The sequence below is a fragment of the Dermacentor albipictus genome, chromosome 5 (genome assembly GCF_038994185.2).
Source record: "Dermacentor albipictus isolate Rhodes 1998 colony chromosome 5, USDA_Dalb.pri_finalv2, whole genome shotgun sequence".
Classification (NCBI taxonomy): Eukaryota; Metazoa; Arthropoda; class Arachnida; order Ixodida; family Ixodidae; genus Dermacentor; species Dermacentor albipictus.
Window position 1 is genome coordinate 15,959,510 of NC_091825.1, and position 23,879 is coordinate 15,983,388.

Consider the following 23,879-nt stretch of genomic DNA (forward strand, 5'->3'; position numbering starts at 1 on the left):
CAGAATGAAATTGAATTTTGTCAAAACACCAGAGCTCTGGATTGCAGGTTACAGCGTGCACAGGGGCGCTCTGCCAGATTTTAAATCGAAGCTTTCTGTGCCTCCTCCCTCACTTTTTCCAATTCTGCTGCTGCTGCTGCTGTCACTGGCTTGACAGCCGGGTCGGTGGGTGGTTTGAGAGCGTGCATAATGAACATGAGAGGGACGCGGGGAAGGCGTGTGCGAGTCCTTTTAGCGAGAACTTCGTGGGCATCGCTACAATACTCTTTGGACCTCTTTGGCCGTCACAATGCCCACTGAAACACCCTGGCCATCGACACAATGCCCTCTGGAAGACTAATTACGCGTTAGCCCCCTTCTGCTCACCCCCACCCACCGCAAAAGTAGTGCAGAAGGTGCAGCACTTACTTTTTTGTACTCACATGCAACAGCGCAGAGGAGAGACAGTATGGTACTAAGGGGATCGAGACAAGAGAATGCTTAAAGCCAACACCCAGACGAAATGTCATCACAGTTCCCACACTTTGCCAGGAAATTGTTGTTGTCATTCAATAGCCTTTACCACAGCTGCACCCTCGCCGAGCAAAGGGGTTCGGCGATGGTATAGGCACAGATATTGAATGGGAACAATACTAAATTGCTCTGCTCGTGGTAGTTTGAGGGCGAGCGTAGTTGGGTCGAAAATGACTTGTCTACCGCATGCACAAAATACCTCGATTTTGAATATATCTTCCTCATTACCCGTCAAACTGCTATTATAAGCAACTGCAGTAAGACAAAGACCGACATCAGATTATGACAACGACAACTCATGGTGCTGTCCACCAGAGGGGAATCGTTGTTATCTTTGTTCTTTCTTTTGAGCGGTCATAGGCCCCACTCGCTCACCCGCTCATAAAAATAAAGAAAAAAAACCCCGAGATCTGGATTCGCTTCGGTTGCACTTTCACGACAGCAGGCAAAGAAAGACTTTTCGTACTTGGAAACTTAAGGTTTTCGTGTTATTCTGCACATGTGAAATTTCGTGGTGTCTCCTATACGTTTAGAAAGCTATTATGCAAGTACTTTTATATCTGCCGTTAATCCAAGCTATTTAAAATTTGAGTGAGCACTCCAGTTCAGAAATATGAGCATTGTGAACTTCTTGAAAATGCCAATAAAGCTTTTTTTTCTCTCTCTGTTTCTCTGTGCATAAACGAAAAGACAGACTCGCGAGTACCTCTGAAGCTTATACAATCAGGAAGGGCCACGTCTCTTTACAAATGAACGTCCAAGCGAACAAACAAAAAAGAAAGCATCGACAAATAAATTCACTTACACGCAGTTACCAGCCCACCTTTGCCCCATTTGATTTGATATCAGCCCATGTTTCTGGAAATAAATTTCCAGTGAAACTACCCGTAAACACAGAAAATGGCTTAGAGGTAGCGTAAAATAAATAGATTTGAAAGTAATACACACACATAGTTGAAAAGAATATTTGTTTTTATGCCTTGAAAACGAAACCGAAATTGAAATAACTTCCCCCGACGGGTGTCGCCGCTATCGCCGCTACGTCATTTCCTGCGTCTCGCGGCGGGCCGCCGGGAGCACATGTGTGTGTTCTCCGTGACATTCTTGAAGTTGTGAGTCATTAGATTGTTTTTTGCTGCGTTTAGGTTGTACCACCTCGTTGTTTTCGTGTACTTTTGTGCTCATCGACGCGAAGTGAGCGTCCGGAGTGAAGGCGACGCGATTATGCGTGAGAAAGAAGGGCACCAGCGGCCTACGACATCGGTGTTTCTTTGTGACAGTGTGTTTACTACGCCTACGACGGCCGTCATTCGTGGCGAAGGAGAAAACACCTTCCATTCGGCCTGAACAGTGATAAAGTGGACGTTTTGTTTTTCGGCGGAATGCATCGTCAACATGGTCCATCCACTACGTAAACGAAACGGCGTGCCCAGAGTACAGATCGTGACAGCGCTCCGCCTTCAAACCGAGGGCCTTTTGCAAGGCGCATGAACTGCTCATATAAAAGGTACGTACGCAGCCACGTTCAGCGTCGCGTTTTTTATGGTACGTCATTGTGGTAGTAATTTTCGTGTAATTTATTTAAAGGACAGCGCAAGGTGTGTTGGATGCGAGTGTAGTATATGTACTCCAGGCGTAGCCTATGGGCACCGAATGTGAAAAAGAAAAAAAAAATGAATGTTTCATTGTTCACGTGTCCTCAACTAGAGTTGTAGAGAATTAAGTACTGCTACGCGTCAGTATTCGGCGCAGGCAAGGAAATAATGCTTTGGTTTGACTAATTGGTTCGTTCTGTTACCAAAGATGGGCGCAGACTTATACCGGTGTCACACGGCCACTTTCGAGCACGATTGAGCGCGTTCTGGATCGAAATTGTCGACCGCGATTGGCTCCCGTCCACCGATTGTGCAACGAGGCCAAACGCGTCCAGAAATTCGATTCCAGTCAGGATCGATCGCGGCCAAAAGTGTGCAGTGTGACAACCGTATTAAATGTCGCTTGTGTACTTTCACTCAATTGTTATTATTTATTTATTTTTTTGTCGGAGGTCCCGTGGTAGGTAATGGCGCAGGCAGCTTGCAATGCTTGTGGTTTCATGACTAGAACTAATGCAAAACAAAAGAACCACGACCGTCCCGGCTATGTACTTATCAATCGCTTTAAGTTGTGCTCGTTTGTTATAGACGCTCTCGTGCTGTTGCGGATGAATGCGTGGTTGCGCTATTTGTTTATAAATTTATCTTTTTGTATAAATAAGCACACCGAGCCTAATCAATTTTTTTCTCGTACTTGTACTCGTTTCTTGGTTTCACGCAGGCGTGCTTATTATTACTACTATTTGTTTTCTTGTGTGACCGAACCCTGCCTAAGGCGTCCTGTCAGTTGTCAACAGTATTTCTGAAATGAATTGCACTTAGCGTCCTACGGTTATTGTACGCTTCACTACCTTATTAATGTCTAGTTATAAAGTGTATGGTTATTGTAACTATTCTTGGCCTTTATATATGTATTTATTAAGCTGGTAAATGCTTAATTGTATTTGCAGTTTTGAGAGGTTCTTTTATTGAGTCGTCAATCTCGAATGGTATTAATGGTGGGTTGTTTTCTTGTGCCCATGCAGTTGCAGTCAGCACGAAGCAATTGCATGGGAACCGACTGGCTGTCTTGGGCCTACACGTTGCTGAAAAGACAGTGAAGACGTCTGACCCGACAGGTATACTTTTTTCATCACAATTGGCCTACATATTTTTTCCACCGGAGGATGAAGACCTCCCCCAGTGAGCTCCAATTACCCCTGTCTTGCGCTAGCTGATTCGAACTGAAGCCTGCAAAATTTTTTGACTTCATCGTAGTCTACTTCTCTACCGTCCTTGACTACCCTTCTCTTCTCTTGGCATCCATTCTGTAACTCGAATGTGCCACCGGTTATCTGCCCTATGCATTACATGGTTGAAGAAGGCACTTGGGCTAGTTGGTGCTCATTGCAGACTTGAGACATCAATAACTAGCGTGAAAAAGACATCAAGAAGCACATAAGAAAGAAGTCTAGACTTCAACTGAAATTTTTGCTACACAGAAACATGGAATGCACAGAATGTCGACGGACAGAAACGACACAGGAGCTATCGGAACAAATTTATGAACTGGTTAATTTCACTTACGAACATTCTTGGTAAGAGCCAGAGACGGGTGCTTACACACCTATTTCCCACTTTTTTGATGCAAAGTGGTTCGTATATTTCCCTATGTACCTGCTTCCGGAGCTGCCTGAGCACACAATTGCTTTGAAACTGCTCGGTGCATGAGCACGTATGGCGATGATTGGCCATGTGGCCACCAGCCACCAAGGCACTCAAAGCTGCCCTATGTGTCCTCAAGCCAAACAGGTCGGTGTTTAAACGACCGCTTGGGGGAACAAAGATAGGGCAGCTGTCATGGCTGGTGGCCATCTGGCCAATCATTGCTGTAAGTGCTCATTCACTGAGCAGTTTCAAAGCACTCATCTGCCCAGGCGGCTCTAGGTGCAGGTCGACATGAAAATATTCGAAGCACTTTGCATCGAAAAGCGGGTGATAAGTGTTTAAGCACCCCTTCCCTTGCTCTCGCCAAAAAAGAGTGTTCGTATCTCGAAATGAACCTGCCCATCGATTGGCTCCAATACCTCCTGTGTCAGGCAGGGAAAAGGAAAGATAAATGTTGCTTCCATGCGTTGAGGTCGCATCCCCTGAATCCTATGTTTCTGTGTAGCCAAAATTTCAGTTGAAGCCTAGAGTTCTGTCCTGTGTGCTTCTAGCTGTCGTCCGTTGTCTTTTTCGCGCTAGTTAATGATGTCTCACGTCTGCACTACATGGCCTGACCAGCTCCCTTTTTTTACTCTTTATGTCAGCTAGGATATCAGCTCCTTCATCTACTTTCTGAACCACGCTGCTGTCTTCCTTTTTCTGCTGCCATCAGGATAGGAGTGGACATGACAAATGAAACTGAATGTCATTTAGACAGAGGAGCAGTGAGACTTCCTGTGCTTTACCTTTTGCTGTTGTACATAATAGTTGAAATTACACCAACACATCTTTTCCACCTTGTGATTTTCCCATAGCTGTGGCAAATAAATATATAGGCTTTAAGAAACTAGAAATGCAGTTTGCCTAAGAAAGAGAATACTCTTGCACCTAAAGGTAATGTGTATGATGCTCTGACTCCTTTGATGCATGTGCCTTGAGAGGTGTTGACGTTGTTCTTCATTTCTTTCTCAGTAAGCTTTACTTGATGGGTCTGCCTTTGTATAAAGAATTAAGTTCTAAAGAAACCATAATACCTAACAGGCAGAATTGTCGAGGTTGAAAGTCAAGTTTTCTTTCATGACATATTTTTTTCAGGCTGTACTAGTTGATCCATGATGTTCGACAGACAGCGCAGACTTGTACAAGGGACGTCAAAAGGGGCGAGAAATGGAACAAATGCTATCGCCTCTTTCTCCATCCTTTGTCGAGTTCACATTGTCTAACGTCATCGACCAATACCAACTAGCCCGTTTGCGTACCTGTACTAGTTGAGCCATTTATACTATGGTACTCTAATCCAAATGTGATAAATTCAAAATTGGTGCCTTTTCTATCTTTGTACAAATACCTGTTTCATAAAATAGTTTAAAGTGTTATGGTTGATGTCATGTTTCGACACCACCATAACCTCATAAAATATCTTCATGGATGCAAAAGGTGCCTCTTGTGCAAGTTCCGTTCTAGCCTGACACGGAAAACAAACCTGGCAGAAGGTAGAGCACATGCTCTTTTGTAAACAAAACGCATGATTGCATTTTCTTGGCAGTTATTGCAATATTTTCTGATGTTTATCTGCATGAACATTAATTATCTCAGCTGCTAAAGACACGTCACTAGACACTGTGAGCAGAAAATGTGATTGTGCAGTACTGTTGAAGTCATGCAACATTATGTTTAAGCAAACTGGCAGGGATGCTAGCTGTTAAAAAGAAAAAGCTGACTTCTAGAAAAATTTGCACTCCTAAATGTGGAATTGAAATTCACTATGCTTATAAGCTACAAAAGATTTCCAGGATGATCAGACTAGTTACACTGGCCATTTGCTGATTCAATAAGGTTCACTGAAGCTTGTTTTTAAATTCACACTGTTTTTATGCAGGGTGATGATTTTCAGTCTTGTGGAATTTTTAAATATAGTCCTGTTGCATATAGCATAATTCCAGTCCTTGAGCAGGAATATTCAAACACGCAGATATATCTAGCACAAGAAATCGAAACATATTAAACTAAATAAAAAAATTATTATCTTTCGAATGAATTACATTATAGCTAATATAACCGAAAAGAAAGGGGCTTAACCAAGAAACCCGATGTTTATTAATCATATCCTAAGAAGCCAGCAAACACTGACACCAAGGACAAGTTAGGGTAAATTACTTGTGATTAACAAATGAAATAAAGAAATGATAAATTAATGGAAATGAAAGTGGATGAAAAACAGCTTGCTGCAGGTGGGGAACGAACCCACGTCTTTGCATTACGCGTTAGATGCTTTACCAATTGAGCTACTGCGGGCGCCGTTTCCCCATCACTTTCTTGGGTATTTATGCTTCCTAGTAGAACGCTGGGAGTGTTTGCCAGCGCCACCACATATCTGGGGCACATATTGTAATTTACGAAACATAGCCAGTGAGATTACAAGGTGTATCTACTTGGAATTGATTTCCAGAATGGCGTCAGTTTGGAGATATGCACTATCAAACTTGCCGGAAAAATGCACTGTTGTTCCACTTACTTTTTTAACAAAATGTACTTTTATGCACTGAGGCACAAAAGTGGGTTGTGCACTGATGCACAACCCACTACTTTACCAGTAGTACTGAAAACATTTTGGCTCTTTATCATTAATGCACTGATGTTTAAGCTATAGAATGTCACTTGCCCCATCTTCCTATCTCTTCACGTTCCAAAGTAATCGAGCAATGCATGGCATCCAGTGGTGATGTCCGGTTGAAACAGTGGGCTGTAATTGAATTTCTCACTGCAGATGGTTCTGCGCCCTTCAACATTCATTGCCATCTGAAAGCAGTTTACGGGGATGCCTGTGTTGAAATCAGCACTGTGCGTAGGTGGGCAAGTACTGAGAAACATCAAAATCCAGCCGCATCAAATGTCCAGGATCAGCACCGAACTGGACAGCCCACAATGGCTTCTTATGAGGATCATCAACATCAGGCAGACGAGTTGAATCGGGTCAATCGTAGGATCAAGCAACACCAGATTGCAGCAACACTCGCTATTTCCATTGGTTCAGTGAACCACATAATTAAAAACCTCCTGGGTTACAAGAATTGAACTTGTTGGCTATGCTTCGACTTTTTCATGTCAGTCGTCAGTTACCGTGACACCCTACAAGCGCAAGTCTTCTTGTAACGCAGGTCTTTAATGATGTGGTTCACTGAGGCAATGGAAATGGCGAGTGTTGCAATCTGGTGTTGCTTGATCCTGCGATTGCACCGAGTCAACTCATCTGCTGATGTTCATGACCCTCATCAGAAGCCATTGTGGGCCATCCATTTCGGTGCTGATCCGGGAGATTTGATGTGGTAGGATTTTGGTCTTTCACAGTCCTTGCCCACCTCTGCACAGTGCTGACGTCAACACAGGCATTCCTGTAAACTGCAGTCAAATGGCCATGAATGTTGATATGCACACAACCTTCCACAGTCAGAAATTCAATTACAGCCTGTTGTTTCAACTGGACATCACCACTGGATGCCATGAATTGCTCGATTACTCTGGAACGAGAAGAGATAGGAAGGCGAGGCAAGTGACATTCGATAGCTTAAGCATAAGTGCATCAATGAGAAAAAGTTCAAAATGTTTGCTATAATATTGGCAAAGTAGTGGGCTTGGAGGCAATAATTTCTGAATTGCCCTCATATAGTTGTGTATCCTGTCTCTCCTACATTCATGATGTGGCAGATTAAATGCCTTATTCTTTCGAAATAACGATTTCCTGGAAGTAAGCATTATCTGTGCTTGTTTTCTTTAACCTGCTCTTCATGTGATCTTGAAATATTAAAGTGAATGATGCAGGGAAGCGCTGCTAGTCATGTTTCGTGTACTTTTCCTGACATTAAATTGCAACAAATCATTTTGCAGGTAGAAAAGAAGCAGATGGCTACAGTGATCAATGAAGAAATGGCTTCATCTATGATGGCTCACCTTAGGACATTGGAATGGAGCTAAAAAAGGCATCATCATCCTCGCCTGTGCCCTGGAACTTTGGTTTGAATGAGACTGTTCTTCAATGTAGAACGGCCGCAAGACTTGTCACCACAAGGCATAGTGCAAGCTCAAAATATTGTACAGGAGGCTAGAATAAATGACCCTCCATGCAGTCACTCTGTATCTGTGATAAATGGGACCATTTCACGCAGAACACTCACAAGCGATAATGTGTTTTCTCTCAAAGTTGCTATGCAGTGCGTTTGTAAACACATTACTTATTGTATGCACACCATACATAACATTTCTGTGTGCTAGCCTAAGTGTAGACTTAGAAACAAACAATGAAGTGCATATGTACCCGCTTCCACATGCCGTACTTCAAGGGCTATTATATTGCTCATTACACCCGATAGGTGAAGGGGTAATATATTCCTGATCACACCCTTACACCCCATGGGTCGAAGGGTAATATGTTGTTCAAAACACCCTCAAGGGATAGGGTGTTATTGGAATATAGAATAACCATCATAAGGGTGTAATTCCCTATAAAACCCAGCTTTTTCAAGGGTGCTAGGGGGTTAGTTATAGACACCGAAAAAAACCCTTAGGGGTGTAAATTATTTTACAGTGTACGGACGCTGGCGTAATGGTGCGCGATGTTCCGTATCAGTGTGGTGAGAGACGGTACTTGTGCGGCCTAATGATGCTTGGTTGCAGTCAAAAGAGGCGTGAAAATCATTTAAAAGAGTAATTAGCCGCTCACGTTGTGTAGGCTCGAGGTCATCAGCAATAGAGCATCAAAAAACATCCGGTGATAGTCGGTTGGATGGCATATGGGGTGTTAGTGCTGTTACGTTGGCAGTATCCACGTTGTCGGCAACAGGAAATGCACAATAACGTCAGCGTCCACAGTCTGGATAGCACCTATAATCTTGCCACAGTGGAAAGCCAAAGTGTACGAGTTTGCGTTAGAAATCAATATTTCTGCAGCACCATGGTGAACCGTAAGAAGGGCGAAAGGCAACAATATAGGCTGGCGGCGAATGAAGACGGCAGCGGGTGAAAACATGACCGTCGCTTCGGCAAGCGATGCGCATGAAAGAGAAACAGATACAGCACTGTGAAGAGGAAGGTCAGTATCTGAAGCTACACAGATCCTGCTAACATGCACTTGAGAGTCGTGAGATGGCAAATCGCACAGAACGGAGAACTGAACCTCAGCACGTGCACAGTCAATGACGGCATGATGGCGCCACAGAATATCCCAACTGAGAATCACATCGTGGGAGCAACGAGTTAACACAAAGAAATCAATCGAATACAAAATGTCTCGAATCAGCACCCTGGCAATACACATAGCGACTGGCTGAAGTTGTTGTGCACTGGCTGTTCTAAGCAATGGTACCGAAGGCATCATGGTCACTTTCCGTAATGCACGACAAAGCTTCTCACTTCTCACGAGCGCAAGAGTTTTGATGCCATCAAGGGACACTTCAATAACGTTGGCGGGGGAAAACGAGGACTCTGATGTTCCGACGATGACGCAGTTCGTGCCTCAGGAACTGCGGAAATCAGTTTTCCGCCTCAGTAGTACTGGTACTCGGCCTACGACACATGGGTGAGAGTGACCGCCGACGAGATGAAGGCGAGCGACGAGTTTCGCAGACCTGTGAATGCGGTGCTGGTATGTCATCAGCAGCGTAGACTTCCAATGGTGGTCGTTGATGCATACGGAATGGTCGGAAGCCGGAGCTGGTGGTCGCGGGGTGCCCACGAAGGCCGGCAAGCGCCGGCGGCAGAAGCACGCTACATGTCCCGGGGTGCCGCAGGCATAGCATATTGGGCGGTTGTCAGCAGTGCGCCATGGATTGGTACCCTGCTGCTGTGCACTCAAAAAGGGAGCCGCCGGCTGGCGAGGCGAATGCGGAGGAGAGAACACTGGCGGGCGAGGTGCTGGAGGTGGAGGAGAGAACCACCCCTGCAAACGAGGCGCCCATACACGCGCCCATACAACGGCTTCAGCATACGTCAGAGGCGCGGTCACGGGAGCCGGCTGACACGGAGGTGGAGGAGCTTCGGTCACATGCGCTTGAATTATCTGTCGGATCGCTGGAGCCAAATATTGAGGAGGCTTCTCCGCGGTCGGCGAAACCGAGAGCTGCCGCGCGACCTCCACACGCACTAATTCCTTTATTTGCGTCAGGAAAGTTGTGTGGTCGTCGCCAATAACCAATGCTACTAACGAATCTTCCGTACGCGGTGAGCGTCGGGCTGAGATGCGTTGTTTCGGTAGCTTGTCAAAACTTTGGCACAAATTGATAACTTCGGCCACGGTACGCGGATCCTTCATTAACAACATTTGAAAGGCGTTCCCATCAATGCCTTTCATAATGTGTTTTATCTTGTCCTGTTCTGCCACTGACGGATGCACGCGCTTACACAGTGAAACCTTCGACGCAACTTGTGGAAGTTTCACCGTGATGTTGCGCACGCCTCCGTTAGCGTTGTTCTGCGCGAAGCTTGCGCACAGCGGGGCGGCGGAACACTTCTGGGAAACCTGTCTTGAATGCACTCCATGTTGTGAAATCGTGTTCCTGGTTTCGGAAACAGAGGTTCGCGACGGCGGTTAAGTAAAACAGCACGTTGTGCAACTTGGTCACGTCGTACCACTTGTTATGCTGGCTCAGCCGTTCTTAAGATGACAACCTATTCTCCACGTCATGATCATCGGTGCCGCTAAAGATGGCAGGATCACGCTGGCGCAACACACCAGAAACGATGACCGCCCGAGGCTGTGGTGCACCTTCCTGGGTGGTTTCGTCAGGTATGGTCACAGCAGTCGGTAGCTTCCGGCTTCGGGATTCCAGTTTCCGAGGTTACCAAACAGCTCCACTAAATTAAATGGAGTTTATTGCAGCTCGTACGAGGAATCGCAAGTAGCTCTTGATCACGAGTGAGTGAGTGAGTGAGTGAGTGAGTGAGTGAGTGAGTGAGTGAGTGAGTGAGTGAGTGAGTGAGTGAGTGAGTGAGTGAGTGAATAAACTTTATTGTAGGTCCGGCGAGGACGCGAACTCGTCGCGCACCCAGCTAGTCCCACGTCGGGACCGGCTGGTCTAGCCCACCGGCGCTGTCGCGGGCACGCCGGACGGCCAGGATTTGCTTTTCTAGAGCGGGGCTACGCAAACGCGAGTCCCACTCCTCCTTGATGAACTTGGGGTATGTCGACCCGCACTCCCAGAGAATGTGAGGTAGAGTGGAGGTCTGGCCGCAGGACGGGCAGGCGTCGATGCGATACACGTTGGGGTAAGCCTCGTGGAGAGCGGACAGACACGGATATGTGCTGGTCTGTAGGAGCCTAAGCGAAACGGCTTGCGCCCTATTCAACTTGGGGTGAGGGGGTGGAAAGACCCTTCTGGACATGTAGAAATATTTAATAATCTCGTTGTGAGTAGCGGGAGCGTCCCTGTGACCGTAGAGAGGAGGGGAGTCAGTGCTCCTTATAGAGGAAGCGCGGTCGGTGAGGTCACGCGCAGCCTCGTGGGCAGACTCATTGAGGTTCGGGGGAGCACCCTCGACCGATCCTACGTGAGCGGGAAACCAGTGAATTGAATGGTTTGCGAGAGCATGTGCACTCGAGCCGCTAAGAAGACGAACAGCTTCCTTGGCGATGCAACCCTTTTGAAAAGCCCTAACTGCCGTTTTGGAATCACTATAGAGTTCGGACCCACGACCATCTAGCAGGGAGAGGGCGATGGCGACTTGCTCGGCGACTCCGGGGTCTGAAGTGCGAATCGAGGCGCTATTGGAAATGTTTCCGCTCGAGTCGACCACAACGACGGCAAAGGTCTTCCAGTCACTGTACTCCGCAGCGTCGACGAAGCTTGCGCTAAAGTCGTGTCGCTTTATCTGTTTAAGGATGGCTGGTTCTCTGGCCTTGCGTCTGCCCTCTTTGTGGACGGGATGGACGTTTCGGGGCATAGGGGCCACTACGAACTTGTCTCGAATGCACCTAGGGATCGGGGTACTGTCCATCGAGAATTCCGCAGGGTGGTAACACAGCTCTTCGAGGATGCGTTTACCTGCCGCTGTGGTGGCCAGGCGACTGAGTTGCGTGCGTTCTTGGGCTTCGGCAATCTCCTCGGTGGTGTTATGTACCCCCAGCTTCAAGATATCCTCGGTATGGGTCCTGATGGGTAGCCCGAGAGCCCTCTTGTCTATTTTGCGGATAAGAACGTTGAGCTTGTCTCGCTCCGCTCTGAGCCAGTTGTGCATAGAAATCGTGTACGTGAGGTGGCAGAGTACGAGGGCATTGATCAGCCTGAGAAGATTTCTTTCCTTCATGCGTCGATGCCGATTTGCGATTCTGCGAATTAGGCGGAAAGCGTTGTCCGTCTTTACGATAATCTTGCCCTTCACATCAGCAGCCCGAGCTCAGTTCTCGCGCCGCCGATATATATATACGAGAAGAAAGGGGGTTAACCGAGGGGCACGATTTTTATTAGTTATATCATAAGAAGCCAACAAACACTGACACCAAGTGAAATGCGAAGGTTGTGGGTTCGGTTCCCACCTGCGGCAAGTTGTTTTTTCATCCACTTTAATTTCCATTAATTTATCGTTTCTTCATTTCATTCATTAAGCACAAGTAATTTCCCCTATGTTGTCCTTGGTGTCAGTGTTTGTTGGCTTCTTATGATATGAGTATATATATATATATATATATATATATATATATATATATATATATATATATATACAGTGGACTCTCGTTAAACGGAACCTCAAGGGACCGGGAAAATATATGTTCCGTTTATCAGGAGTTTCGTTTAGAGAGAGAAGGTTCAGGATTTCGCAATCCGTTCCAGACTGCTTGGTCCCGACGAGGCAGGCGTGCGCGCAATTGGCAGTCTCCGCTGAAGCGGATCTCAGGTGCAAAATCTAGGTATTAAAGAGGACGGTACGCTATGGGCACAACCTTTACTGCACAAAAGCGGCAGGCAATGAACTTTTTTTCAGAGCACTACTAAAATAAAAAAAAATCTCAATAGTCCACTTATTCCGCGGAAATCAGTGGGAACTGCGAATAATTGGCTTGTGAAAAAGGACTTTATGTTTGCTTGTTTGAGCTCTCGCAACCGTTTTCTTTGAATGGCACCACTCATGCTAGACAGGCTGCTCAAAAACAGCTCAGAACCTTCTTCTCGTTGAAAGAAACTCTTCAGCATTTGGACTGCCTATTCCGCCTGCGCAGGTGTCACCACCGGATCAGAGTCGGCAGTCTCGTGTTCGACTTCTTCAAAACAAGTTCTTCTGCTTTCGCGCGAACGAGTGGACCACTGATCGGAATGTTTTCACTGCGGGCTCTCCGCAGCTGAACCAGCAGGCACTTCTCCAGATCTTCGTGGTTGGTCATCCGCAGTCGTTTTCTTTCAGGGCCAAAGCGTGACGTCTGGAAAGCCTGCCGCAGCTTATCCTCGTCCTGAAGTATCCTCGTGAGGCTGCTTTTGGGGACGGCGTGCTTCGTCGCAAGCCCTGTTTTTGTGAAGCGACCAGTCTCGAAGTCGTTGATTATCTCCATCTTCCATTCCAGCGCAAGGGCATTGTGAGGTCGCTTCTGCGCTGCCACCAGGTGCTGACTTCGCGACGAAATGTCGCAGACGACGCTAAACAGCGGATGTAATGCTTAAGGGCACATTCACACCGGCGACTTGAGGAGGTCGCGCGACCAAGTTGGTCGCTTTGCGACCAGTCGCAAACGGTCGCCTTTCTCGAAAAGCGACCATTTTGGGCGAGTCGCTCTCTGCGCGATTTTTCAGTCGCGCGACCGTGGTCGCAAAACTGATAAACCAATCAGCGGCGCACCGGAAGTGATCTTTCGTGTGTCTACATCCGGCCTCCTCCGGCGTCGCATTCAAATTCCGCGTAGATTCCGAGAGTTCTCGCTGAGAACGATAATCTCCGGGATTGCGACTTGCGGGTCGCGCTCAGCCGGGCTTGCCGGTGTGAACATCAGTCGCCTTTGGTCGCTTTTTGATTGCGAGTCGCAAATGGTCGCGCGACCTCCTCAAGTCACCGGTGTGAATGTGCCCTAAGCCTAACAACAGCAAGCGCACCGTGACAGAAAGCAAGCGATGCGGTTACAGTGTGCGAGAAAGAAGGGGAGACAGTGATGCGTACCGCGATGGGGCTCTGCGTGAACGCCAAGTTGCGGTTTCGAGTCTAATTTCGGTTCCGTCCGTTTATACGGTAGTCTGAAAATTCGAGTTCCGATTAACGGGATTTTTTTTTACATTGCCCTAATACAAAACCAACCAACTGCGAGGAGTTTGTTCCGTTTAAGCGTTGATTCCGTTTAACCGAGTTCCGTTTATCGAGATTCTACTGTATATATATATATATATATATATATATATATATATATATATATATATATATATATATATATATATATATATATTGTAACAGACACGAAAGGCATGGACAAGAAGGAAAGAAAGAGAAGACGAAGAGAACGAGGAGTTTGAGAGGCCGGGCTGCGCTGCGGTCACGCTACGATCATCGTCCATCTCCTGTAAATAAAACATTTCTTCGCAACTCTTCGTAACAGTTGTGGTGGAAGGTGCGGGGTAATCGACACCCGAAGACGGAGGCTGAACCACAAGTTCTTCGACGGAGCCGTCGCCTTGCTGGACTCCCACCGAATCCACCGGAGTTGAATATGTCCCACGACGCAGACGAACAACGGCCCATTCAAACTGCTGCACCAACCAGTTACGTTCTACAACTGAGAGATGCGCGTCCCTTCGCCGGAAGATCGAACGAAGACGTCGAGGAATGGTTCATCCATTATGACCGGGTGAGTGCAGCCAACAAGTGGATCAGCGCTTGTCAGCTTTCGAACGTCGTATTCTTTCTAACGGATACTGCGTTGTTGTGGTTCGACAATCACGAGGAAACGTTCACAACATGGGGAAGATTTGTTTCGGAAATCAAAGAGCGATTTGGCGACTCCGCGTCGAAAAAGAAATAGCCAGTACAGACGCTACTGCAACGTGCGCAAGTGCGAGGCGGAACCTTCACGACCTACTTTGAGACAGTAATAAAACTGCGTAGGATGTTGGACTCCGGAATGTTCGAGAAAGACAAAGTCGGGCACATCCTAAAACGAATTTCGGAGGATGTTTATAATATCCTCATCGCAAAAGACAACCTGGCTTCCGTCGCTGACATCATTCGGCACTGTCGTACTTTCGGGCAACTGAAGACAAACACACCAAAGTTTGGCAGGCTAGCCAATGTGACGACAGTTGCAAGCGTGGACAGCAAACGGCCCCTCGATCTGGCATCAATGATCCAACAAATAGTTCGGGAAGAGCTCAGCCTGCACGCGGAAATCCAGGCACTCATAGCTTCCGCTTATCACCAGATATCGAGGCAAACGTGGCATCCTTCTCCCCGTATCCTGCGGCGAGGGGCACTGAGGATTATGAACTCGCGCCCCGACAGCAGCCACGTCTCTACGACAGAGGCCCTACTTATGACGCTCGGCCACAACGAGAGCAGCCGCGTTCTCATCCCGAGGCCCTGCGACTTCTGTCAGGCGGCGACAAGAACAGCACCAACCCTACTACCACGACGCGACTTATGCACGATATAACGGATTTCAGAAAGCAGCAGAGACACGTTATCCACATGACAACGGACTTTCTCGCCGACCGCAGCCGCCTACCATTCGTTTCGAGGAAGACGCTGTGAACCGCGACCCTCCCGTGTGCTACAACTGCGGTTACACAGGCCATATAGCTCGGTATTGTCGCCAAGGCCGTCAATCACGTAGGACATCACCGGTGTTCTCGCCACCCAGAACCCGTACTTCATATGACTTGCGGACGACCGATTTGCTTCGAATGAACCACTTCTCACAAGAGACTAGACGTAGTGATTTGCCAGCATCTGAGCGGAGTTTGACGCCACCAAATAACCGTCCCCGTCGCTCTCCGTCCCCCGGCGCCGTTCTTCCTCGACGCCGCCGGGAAACTAGCGTCCGTGGCCAATGGAGGTGTGGTCGCCAGACGATCTTTGCAAAAAATGCCTCTGCCTGTTGTGATGTTCAAAAACAAAGTTAATGTCTGGATTGACGAAATACCGACCATGACGTTAGTTGATACTGGGGCGACTGTGTCTGTGATGAGCCTCGCTTTCAAAAACTGGCTTGGCCACATAGTTATGTTTTCTTGGAACGACGGTATTACCTTTCGTGGAGTAGGCGGCGAGTAGCTTCACCCCCTTGGTGTTTGTGCTGTGAGTGTTTTGTTGGCTGGGAAAGTTTTTGTGTCGGAATTCCTTGTTCTTTCTCGTTGTTCACACGATGTTATTCTTGTTATAGATTTTCGTGAACAGTGCGGCGCTTCCCTGGACTGTGGTTTTTGCGAAATATCATTGAACAAGTTAATTATGTCTGCACATTCCGAACAAATCTCGCGTGGTGAAGACAGTGACACAGACACATTCAGTGTTCTTGATGAAGTGATTGCACCATAGTGGTGCCGGACGCCCGTTCGTGTTTCTGCAACTGCTGTTGACGCTGATTGTGTTGACCTTGTAGTTAGGCCTCTCCGCATAAAGTGTGCAAAAAATATATATATACTTGTGCCCTGCTCTGTCGTGTGCATGACGAAAGGAGTCGCCACAATGTGGGCGCTGAACTGTTCCGCCACGCGAGTTGTCCTTCCTCGCGGTATGAAAATCACTCTCTTCGATGAAGCCGCATGTAGCTCAATAGCGGCACTAACTGCGGACGTCTCTACAACTTTCTCCCCTTGCGATAATCGTCATTCTGAAGAGCTAATGCTTCACCTGATCAGCAAGGCTTTCTGTACATTGGAACGGCAAGAATTGGTACAGGTCCTTGCCAGGCATGATGCTGCATTCGACTTCACGCATGGAGATGCACCCCTTCATTTGCCGTCGTCTCGCACTCGTCACAGAATAGATACTGGCTTAGCACACCCCATCCGTCAGAAGCCCTACCGAGTGTCATCGTCCGAGCACAAAGTTATTGCAGAGGAAGTCGAGGAGATGATGAACAAAGGTGTCGTTCAAGAGTCGTGTAGTCCATGGGCAGCCCCAATAATCCTGGTCCGAAAAAAAGATGGCTGCTGGAGATTCTGCGTAGATTACAGACATCTAAAAGCAGTGACGAAGAAGGATGTCTATCCACGACCGCGAATCGATGCCGTCATTGATTACTTACACGCTGCTTCTTACTTCTCAACACTTGATTTGCCATCGGGGTATTGGCAAATGCCTATGCACCCTGCCGACAAAGGAAAGACTGCTTTCGTGACTCCAGATGGCCTATTCAAATTTAATGTTATGCCTTTTGGCCTTTCCAATGCTCCTGCCATCTTCGAATGATTCATGCACAAAGTACTACGTGGTCTAAAGTGGGAGATATGCATGTGTTACCTCGATGCTGTTGTAATCTTTGGTCGCACGTTTGAAGAACATAACGAGCGCATCAGCCTCGTTCTCGACTGCATTGAAAAAGCTGGACTGGTTCTAAACTAAAAAAAAAGTGTCGGTTCGGCGAACGTCAAACACTGGTCCTGGGACACTTAATCGACAAGGATGGCGTCAGACCCGATCCTCGTAAGATTGAAGAGGTAAGCTCGTTCAAACCACCGCAGTCAGCACGAGAATTCCGCTCATTCATTGGCCTATGTTCGTATTTCCGTCGTTTTGTTCCACGGTTTGCTGACATCGTTTACCCGTGGACAGGTATTTTGCGACAAAATGCATCCTTCAATTGGACACCAGAGTGCGACGCATCCTTCTCTCAACTGAAGTTTATACTAACGTCAGCACCCCTCTTGCATAACTTCGATCCATCTTGCCCGACTGAAGTTCACACTGATGCTAGTGGAATCGGGATAGGAGCGGTGCTTGTACAACGTCACAGTGGCGCAGAACATGTCGCATATGCCAGCCGTTGCCTGAGCAAATCTGAGCGCAATTATATGGTTACGTGACAGGAATGCCTGGCAGCCGTTTGCTCCTTAGAAATGTTTCGGTGTTATCTTTACGGTAGACCATTCAAGATTATCACCGACCATCATTCTTTATGCTGGCTGGTCGGTTTGCGTGATCCCTCTGGTCGCCTCGCACGCTGGGCGCTGCGCCTCCAGGAATACGACTTTGTGGTATCGTACAAGAGTGGCTGTCGTCATGCTGACGCATACTGCATTTCTCGGATTCCTCTTGCGACTACCGACTGCGATGCTGAGAATTTCGACGACTGTCTCGGTGGTGTTACTTCTACGTTCATTGACGCGGCAGACTTTTAGCGAGAACAACGGAATGATCTTACCCTCGATCCGCTTTTTGTCGCCGCCCGTACTTCTAAAGGCAGCGGTCGCTTTACTGTCCGTGATAAATTGCTCTACAAAACTAATTACACCAGTCATGGAGCGCGTTTCGTGCTTGTCGTCCCCGAGAGTCTCCGCTCCGACGTTCTACGCGCCATGCATGACGATGTGACATCCGACCATTTCGGCTTCGTACGAACGCTGCACCGCACGCAGGAGCGCTTTTACTGGCCCAAGATGTACGAAGCAACGAAGCGTTATGTCGCTAGTTGTGAAACGTGCCAACGTCACAAGCGACGGACCACCGCAGCCCCGGGTCCCCTTCGGCCATTGACACCGCCCAGTACGCCGTTCGAGCAAGTAGGCATTGACCTTTTGGGTCCATTCCCGTTATCTAACAAGAACCGTTGGATAATTGTCTGCGTAGACCATCTTACACGGTATGCAGAAACTGCAGCCATACCGTCTTCCACCGCCGCTTGCGTGGCGGTCTTCCTGCTGCGTTCCGTGGTCCTTCGTCATGGCCCACCACGTGTCATCATCAGCGACCGTGGTCGCCAGTTCACGGCTAATGCGATTGAAGAGTTACTTCGTTTGTGCACTTCACAGTTCCGTCATTGCACGCCGTATCATCCACAGACCAATGGCCTCGTTGAAAGAACAAACAGAACGCTGACCAACATGCTTGCCATGTACGTCTCCTCCAATGATAAGAACTGGGAAAACGTGCGGCCCTTCATCACTTACGCATACAACACGGCGAAGCACGAGACCACAAACTACAGCCCATTTTATCTCCTCTGTGCAAAATTATCGCGAAGCCCTCTGGACACTTTCTTACCCTTCGTTCTGCACAGTGACGATTCTGTATCGAAGACTTTGTGTCTCGCCCAAGGAGCGCGTCGAATAGCTCGTCTTCGTACTCTGGCCTCGCAAAGTCGTTCGAAAGAGCGATACGACGACCGTCACGCACAAGTATCGTTGAAAAAAGGTGACTTGGCCCTTCTTTGGACACCGTAACGCAAGCGTGGATTTTGCCAAAAGTTCTTGTCACAATATTCAGGCCCATTTGTAGTTGTAGACCGCCTGAGCGAAATCACTTACGTCATAGCTCGCCTCCTGTGCAATGGTCGGTGATCAAGCAGAACTCAGCTAACTCATATTGCTCGCCTGAAGCCTTTCTACCGTGCTTGTCCATCCTGACGCGCCCCACGGGCTTCGTCTGCTTGCGGGGTAATGTAGCAGATACGAAAGGCATGGACAAGAAGGAAAGAAAGAGAAGACGAAGAGAACGAGGAGTTTGAGAGGCCGGGCCACGCTGCGATCACGCTACGATCATCGTCCATCTCCTGTAAATAACACCATTTCTTCGCAACTCTTCGTAACAATATATATATATATATATATATATATATATATAAATATATATATATATATATATATATATATTCAGTATGTGCTCGCTACTGAGGCATTAATTACATCAGGGGGATTTCAATCGAAATGAAAAATCTAAATTCATAAGTGCTAGGCGTTTGTGCACTCGAAGTGTAGTAAAAAACATCAACAGATGTAATTTGTGTGACTTCAGGCCCAGGAAGGTTCTAGGTGCACACTGTCTGCAAACCGGGATTCGTCACCTTTAAAAGCAAGCTCATTGAGCTCTTTGAAATAAAACGAAGGAACTTTCTTGACTTTATATCTCGAGAAAAGGGTGATCCTCTCTGTGGAATATATTTGAAGGAGGTTTCATCTATTGAACTCGACTAATGGCATTGTGGGAATTATGTATGCTATCATACTAATTCAAACGCAGGTTTTTTCTGCGAGTCTTTAGTTCCGACCACTAAGGAGTATGTTTAGCCTCTCACGTGCTGAGTGTTCGGTCGTAGTTTGGAAGGACAAACCTGGCCGCTCTGTTTTGTATTTTTTGGAGTTCGTTAATTCTGAAGTGTAAGGGTTACAACATAGTATTCAAGCGCTGATAGTACATGTGTGAAATACTATTGTTGCTTCAGACCATTGGGTAGGGGACTGAATTTCTGCCTCAGAAGACTGTGAACTGATAAAGGGTGTTAGAGTGTCGAATGCGAGTACCAGCAAGCGGGCTTACATAACCGTGGCATGCTGACCGACAAAGTAATGCCAATAGGTTCATTTCTGTAGTGCGTGATAAGAAAAAAAATTTCAGCGCAAGCCTGATCATTTATTCGCGGGTCACAGGCTGCACACCGTGGTCCTAATGCAATAGTGAGTTAATTCATGAAATTCTTGGTTTACTTGCTTTGCTATGATTTAGCCATTCGGTATGTGGCACTGAGTGTGTGCCCGTTTTTGGCCCGTCCTACCGAATGGGTGTGTGCTGCCGTGAGACAGAAAATACAGAATCCCTTAATGTAGCTAGACGTGGGCCGTACTTCTGTGTGCATGCAGCTGTCACTGCTTCCATCGACAAGCATTACACTTCGCCTGTGCTTCTGACATCGCTGCACAAACGTGTCACACTGTGCATGCGCCTAAATGTGTATGTGCGTTTCAGCACACCTTGGGAGCATACAGATGAAAATTTCGTAAGGTTAAGGTAGCAATTTTCGTGGTGGATAAGACAAAATATTCCGTATGGATGCTTGTTGCTTAGGATTAAAGTAGACACGTGTGTACGGATCGCCGTTATATGTGTAGCATTTAGTTGACCCCTTCACTACAGCTTCGCTTCCAGTTGATTGCGTAATGGGCGTTGGATATGCTTTTGTGTACGTCTCGCCGGCTTCAATCGATGAGAAGACAGGCAAACACGACGAACTTGAGTGCTCCTTGCATTTTGATGCCTTTTAGCTTTAACTTCAACAACGATAGCAATTATTAGGGGTGCCCGAATGGAGATCTTTCAGATCGAATAGAATGCGGATCTAAATGTTTCAGAAGCGAGTCGAGTCTAATATTGGATACTTTCCGAATTATGAATAGCTGTTATGAGAATTAATATAGAACGATTTTCACATTCCAGTATCGTTAAAGTTAGCAAGTCTCTGTCATTACACAGTGCATTATGGAGTGTTGTTTATTAAAAGCACAAATGGAGCATTAGAAGCAAACAAGCATTTCCCTCGCATGCACAGGGCTCGTCACAGAGTGCGATTGATTGTGGTAACACAAAATGCATATGCATATGCATAAGCCTGTGCATATGGGCTCGGTGGGTTTCATGTCCCACAGAACGGAAACCCTCGGAGACTGCTGAATGGGGTCCCTTGTACGTGGCCTGTTTTTCGCTACCTCCTCCCCCCTCCCCCACCCGCATCCTGGGAACATCCCGAAGGAGGGGCGCTTGGCCGCCAGTGGCGCTGTCATTCATTCACGCGTATCGTGGTTCCAGAGGAGCTGCGTAGTATCCAAACTAGCGAGGTCGGGTTGCAATGCGAAGAAACCCTCACAGCTAATTGCCTTTCGCTACTCCTCGTGGCTGACGGCCTCGACTCCAGACGCCAGCTGCAAGCGTGCATCATTTTCGTCGGCTGCACGTTTTCTTTTTCGGGTGTCCGTCAGTGGGAACCCTGCTGCTTTTCTGGGCGCCCTTTCGATACAACTCATCTCGTGTTCCGACGTTGTGCCTCGTTTTGAATTTCTTCACAAACAGCCCAACACACTGATATTCAAGCGTTTGTGCTGTGGAGTGCTTTGGAACGCTTCTGCCATGTCGCATGATTTTTAATGCCTGATGTTCATGAATGAGAACAGTTGATGCAAATACAGGCTAGGAACATTTGATACAAATACGCAAGGACGCGGCCCTGCCAGAGCGTTGGCAACCTTTTGGGGTGACCAGTTTATGGATATATTGTTCGTAGAACGGGATGCCAACATTGCGCACTTGCTTCACTGGAAGTGCTTCTTTTTGCTCACTAAACCTTCCTGTGTCACTCTTCTCTCCTGCTACTCAGCGGACATCCACGTCATTGCTTAATGGCTCCAGGGCTTTCTTTCCCGACCATCGGTCAATTACAGGAATTCTAATCGACGCAGCCATGCATAGCCATGCATGGCTGCATAGCCATGCATAGCCATGCATAGCCATGCATGGCAAAAACGACCATGCATAGCCAAAAAAATTTTTTAAACGTGACGCAGAGGGTGGCCTGATGGAGATGACATTTTAATCTTACAATTAAAAAAAATTTTGAGGGGGCTATGCATGGTCGTTTTTCATCTTCGATATCATACTACACGTGTCTCGTTGCTGTCTCATCTTACTAAAATCAGTACATATGCGTATGCGTACGGTGGTGTCTGTTCCCTTTATATATGTGTACCACTTCGTGGAATAAAACAATTGTTCGAAGTTAGCGCTGTGTCCGCGTCTTGCCACCGTCCTTCGTCCCTTTTCGTGCGCTTAAGAACCTCAGTGAGGGAGAGCTCACGCGAGCCGACCATAGTACGGAACTAGCGGTCCGGCTGAGAGCAGATACGAGCGTGCATCGAGCGGGTCCGCATGAAACCAGTTTGCCACGCTCACGCTACTGAACTGGCCGCTCTCAGTGAGGCAGTTTGCGCAAGTTATCTATGATAAATAGGGAACTTGACAGGGGGGCAAAAGAATAAAAACGATTGCTACGTTAGGCATGAGTACCCTTTTGGGCCTCCAAACACTGAAACGGAGGGCAAGACAGGGGAAATTATGTGTGCTTAATAAATGAAATAAAGAAACGATAAATCAATGGAAATGAAAGTGGACGAAACAACAACTTGCCGCAAGTGGGCAACGATCCCACAACTTTCGCATTACGCGTGCGATGTTCTATCAATTGAGCTACCGCGGCGCTGTTTCCCCATCCACTTTCTTGGGTATTTATGTTTCCTAGTAAAAACGGCGCCGCGGTAGCTGAATTGTAGAGCAATCGCACGCGTAATGCGAAGGTTGTGGGATCGTTCCCCACTGGGGGCAAGTTGTTCTTTCGTCCATTTTCAGTTCCATTAATTTATCCTTTCTTTAGTTCATTTATTAAGTCCAAGTAATTTCCCTTGTGTTTTCGTTGGTGTCAGTGTCTGTTGACTTCTTATGATATGACTAGTAAAAATCGCGCTCATGGGTTAACCCCATTTCGTTCCCTTTAATGCCTTGTGACAATGGTATAGTTTATCAGATTCCGCTCAGGTGCGGGAAGGCTGTCAGGATTGGGGGCTCAATCCCATCGCTCGTGGTCCTTTGCCAAGATTGGAGTACGGCATGAATTCGAAGGTAGCTGGCCCATGCCGTCGTCCAACTTATTTACGCTGAGATCGTTGATGAAGTGAAGAACTGTTTCTCATCGAGAATGAGGAAAAAGGGTTTATTTACAGAAATTAAATCAGTCTAACATGACTGCTTGAGAAAAAGAGTATCAGTCCAACATGACTGCATGAGAGAAGTGAATCAGTCTAACATGACTGCTCAAGAGAAGTGTTCCCAGCATTCGCACAACAGTTTTTATACACTCGGTCCGCCGGCCGTACGAGGCGGCGACTGTTCGTTTTCTCATCACCAACTCGCCGCTGCTCCACAGATCAGTTTACGTACACAAAGGCAACCGCGTTCTGATGTCTGACGTCGGCGTTGGAGGGGTGCCGTTCCGGGAAGTATCGGCGCCCATCGTGAGTAGCTCGTTGTCTTGCGCCTGGACGAGCATGAGAAGCACCAATATACGGCTTCCCCACGGCAGCTTGTCCATGCGTGTCATATCAGGTCCACGTTGGGGAACTCCGAAACCATTGTTCACACACCGAACTC

General features: G+C 47.3%; 1 protein-coding gene and 1 long non-coding RNA gene across 4 annotated transcripts in view; both read left to right on the plus strand.

Moving 5' to 3' along the window:
* The window catches only part of LOC135906572 (CUB and sushi domain-containing protein 3-like), a 265,193-nt gene that overhangs the window by 234,365 nt on the left and 6,949 nt on the right, over positions 1-23,879 (plus strand). The window lies entirely within an intron of this gene.
* LOC139059853 (uncharacterized) lies at positions 1,639-7,947 on the plus strand. The gene is made up of 3 exons (XR_011514406.1): positions 1,639-2,020; positions 3,134-3,226; positions 7,680-7,947. It is a non-coding gene; the product is annotated as an uncharacterized lncRNA (long non-coding RNA).